Consider the following 4,562-nt stretch of genomic DNA (forward strand, 5'->3'; position numbering starts at 1 on the left):
ATGGACTATATGGTGTTCCGACGCCCCCCCCCCTTATCCACTAGAAAAGTGGCTTTGAAGTAAAAAGTTGTAATACATGTTCATAGCCCACAGCTCATCTAAAAAAATTTAATCTTTTTAAAAGTTTAAACCTCAATAGTTCAGGTGTGAGGGAGGTAAATAAGAAGGTCGGATAAATGTAAAAAAAAACATTTCATTTCATTTCATATTTTAATTCAACTACAAAGCACGAGATAATACAAACAAAAAATCACAACTTACTATGTAGTTTGGACCCGCCTAACCAGAATAAGAATTGTAAATAAATAGATGGATGTACACTGTATACAGTGTACATCTTAAACAAAACAATGATGATAAATCATGAATAAGTAAAGGAGAGGGGGTGAAAAAGTTTAAGGGAAAGGGTGGGTACTCAGCGGAAGGGTTGTAACAGAGGGTAGCATATATTTTTAGAATCATGTTTATGAATTACAGGGTGAAGAAGATAGCAAAGACTAAGTTTTTTGTGTTTGAGAAATATTAAGAAATATTCAAAGGATTCTCAAAAATGTAATTTTTAGAAAAAAACGTTTTTAGATTTTAACACTGACCTTTTCACGCCCTGACCCCATATTCTCTGTTAATCTCTTTTAATTTTTAAAATTTTACCTTCCTCCCCTCTAGTTCACAAAAACTAGAGGGGAGGAGGGGGGGGGGGGTGTCAACACATCCCATCCCCGACCAGCTGTTTAGGGTTAAAATCTTTTAGATATTCGCAAATGGTTTCAAGAATCATTTTCAACTAAAACTGTAAACAAAGTTATTGTTAATATTCCAACTGTTGTATTAATGATCTCTAAAGTTTAACTAACTTTCTTAACCACGCACCTCTGATCCTTCAGACTGTCTGCTTTATTTACCCAATGTCCGAGCGATACGCTCCAAACTGGGACCGGAAAGGTTGACCTGGCTCGGAAATTCAAATGTACTACGGCTGCCCATGAACTTCTCATTCAATCAAAAAGACAAAAACTGATGACTAAAGTTTAACTCACTTTCTAAACTCTCATTCAATTTCTATAAATTGTGGAAAATATTGTCTTTCATGGTCTGAGACTTAATTTTAAGTGCATATTATTTTAACAACCAGAAACCTCCGAATGTTTGTTAAACCTTGTTCTAAATCTTCATGTCTAGGGTTACACAAATTTATAAGTTGGTTGGTTAGAAAGGACAAAAACCTGGCAACACTTCATAGGTTGCCCAGTCTTATAGTGAATAACCGCCAACACTACTTTTAAAGAAAGAACTGCATAATCATTATAATACTTCAGTTTTCTTCTTCTTTAAAGGCACAGAACATCATCATTTTTTTAAACCAACACCTCACTATATTTAACAAAAATATACCTATTTTTTACAAAATGAAAAATCTATCCATTTTTAATTAAAGATGTAATTAACCATTTTCGAACGATTATTATATAACCATTTGTATAACTAAAACCATAGCTTTTTTAAAGGAAAAGTATCGCCATTACAAAACCAAAAACATAAACATTGTTTTACTTTAATTAAATATAATAATATGTTTAAACCAAAAACTAGTTTTTGGCCAAATATCTAACCATTTTCTTTAACCAAAACTATAAGTTTTGTTACAAAAATTTAACCAATTTTTTTACAAAAATTTAAACAATTTTTTTACAAAAATGTAACCAATTTTTGGCCAAAGTACAATTTTTGACAAAATACAACCATTTTTAAAACCAAAAACATAGCCATTTGAAATGAAAAATGTAACCTTTTTTAAACAAAAATATATCTATTAAAAAGTAAAAATATAATTGAATAAAAATTTGGCTCATTTTTTCTTCTTTCCTTTGAAATAATACGGTTAGGGTAAAAATCTTTTAAAAAAGAAAACGTCTAATAAATGCTGGTTTATATCTCCTAATTTCAAGCAACTGAACTGTTATTTAAGAAAGCAATGGTGAAACTAAATGTCGTCTTTATAAAAGATTAATTTCCATTGAACCTGAGGGATGCTATTTAGTTTGAACCAAAGACTTTGCTAATTATAAAGACGAGGCGTTGGAAATTTATCCGACTATTGTGTACGCCTGTACAGCTGTATTTTGACAGTCATTGGTTATTTTGGTTGTTTGAGAGTCTAACGATCGACATTAAAACCTTAGTTATTTAACACAATTGTGAATGTTTTGTGCTAAGAAATAATTAAAATTAACGATATTTATTTGTATTTTAAAATTTATCTAATCATTTGTTGGATATGAGGATCGTCTGGTGAATTATAGCTGAATTTGTGATAAAGTTACGCATCTCTTTTGTATCAAAAATAGCCAATAATTGTTTGTGAAAATTTTCAGATGTCCTCAAATATTTTTTCTATAGTACTATGGAATGGAATTTTAGGCGATGAAGAAGAGAGGGGACCAGAAATTTCAAATATTATAAACGGTAAATAATTTATTTGTAAATGTCGTCTTCTGTTTAATCTTAGGTAAAGAAATGATATCGCATAAATTAATGTATTAATCTTATTCTTTAATTAATTCATGGGGATTTTGTTTAAAAATATCCACCATTAAAGAAAAAATATCACAGAAAGTTTCGTTAAAAAAGCGAATTAATGGACGACTTATGAAGTCTTTTAAAGCTGATTACAATAGTTTTCAGACATGAATTATTGGAGGATTTTAAAAAGGTGGATTAAAGAAATACATTGGTGAAAATAAAACTGGGAAATATAAAGACGACTTTTAGACTCAATTTTTGATTAAATAGTTCAGAGCAGTGAACATGGAGATTGTCTAAATTTCGTCTTCAAATTTCGGAGTATTATGTATACAAGTTCAATGAACAATTCTGATAAATTCAGATTCGTCGGTGCCACTGCCAAGCAAAGTATTAATGATACTTAACTGCCAAGCCAACCAAGAATAGGAGAGTCTGCGTTTACAATACCAGCAGATCCAAAAAGAAAAAAGTTTGGACGAAGGCTCTTTAATTGGATCATAGGAATTCCTTACAGAGAAATATCCCGATCTTGTAAAAACTATTACATTGTTAAATAAATATTATGAAGTTATATTTTTCAATAATTTATTTAAATCAGGTAGAGAGAGAATTCAATCTTGAATGAAAAAGTAATGAAATAATTGATTACTGTTGAAAAGCACAAGGTTACATGAAAGATACGTGACATTAATTTTCTTCTAATAAACACTTAATATACTTCAAACCAAAAGTAAATGTTCTAAAGGACTGATAGATGTAATTTCAAGTTACAGGTCCTATCAACAACGGTATCATTTAAACATTTATCTGGGTAACAATGAGGAAGATATCGTCGTTATTTCAACTTAAAAAGTGATGAATTCTGTAAATTATGTTCATTGTCTTTCCACTAGTCACTTTTATGGACTATATGGACTAATAAAATATTTCAAGATAGAAAAACTAAAGTTGTTTCCTTGTTTTGTGTTTGAATAATTATTTAATTCCTTACAATTTCAAAAGACGGCATTATGAAACGTCAGCATTTCTGGAGAAGACGACCTTTGTTACGATCTTTCAGTTTCCCAGAAAATGCGTCAAATTTGCGTAGATTTTCTGATGCGCTATCCTTGATTAGCAAAGTCTTTGATTTGAACTACTGCCGTTTGAACTATTGGTCGTTTGAACTATTGCATGTGGTACCACGTGTAGTAGTTCAAAACAACTAATAGTTCAAACAATAATATTCTTTAAGCATTTGAACTATTAACCTAACCTAACCCTAAATATATAATAATTTTGTTAAAAATTGTTGAAATCTTTTAGCTCACTTGAATTTTTTTTTTGTTCATTTGAACTATTTTCTTTGCTCATTTGAACTATTATTTTTGCTCATTTGAACTACTAAATCCTTATTTGAACTGTTTTATTTAAACTATTTTTTGGAAATTTGAATTATTTTATGTTCATGGTAAAATATGTTTTAATTATTTAAACTATATTGTGATGATTGTTTGCAGACGCGTACACAGGATTTTAGCCAGGGGGGGGCACGATTTCGTGCGAAGCGCGAAAAAAATTTTTTTGCCCCCCCCTGGCTGTTTTTTGCCCCCCCCTGGAATTGTTTTGTTCAAAAAGTCAATTAAAACCATAAAAATACACCAAAAAGACTACATTTTTGGGTGTTACTAACCTTATAGAGTCTAAAATTTATACTAAAATTTATTCCTTTGCTCGAAAAACTAACTTTAACTTTTTAACTTTATAAATTTATAAATTTATCACTTAACTCCATCACAGCTAACTAAATCAATAATCACAGCATCATTAAAAAATCATATTTTCACTAATAAACGAAATTTCTTCTGAAATTTGTAGATAGAATTTTACTCCATCTACATATTCATAAACTCTTTTAAGCTTCAATTTTCTTGGATTTGCTTGCACAAACATTTCAATAATTTTCTCAGAAGTGAGCCATAAGTGCAAGATCGTTAGGTCTGCTCTCCGTCATAGTACATCTTGTGTAATGAAGTATTCTCTTTAGAAGGCTAAAACTT

The sequence above is a fragment of the Eurytemora carolleeae genome, unplaced genomic scaffold (genome assembly GCF_000591075.1).
Source record: "Eurytemora carolleeae unplaced genomic scaffold, Eaff_2.0 scaffold1725, whole genome shotgun sequence".
Classification (NCBI taxonomy): Eukaryota; Metazoa; Arthropoda; class Copepoda; order Calanoida; family Temoridae; genus Eurytemora; species Eurytemora carolleeae.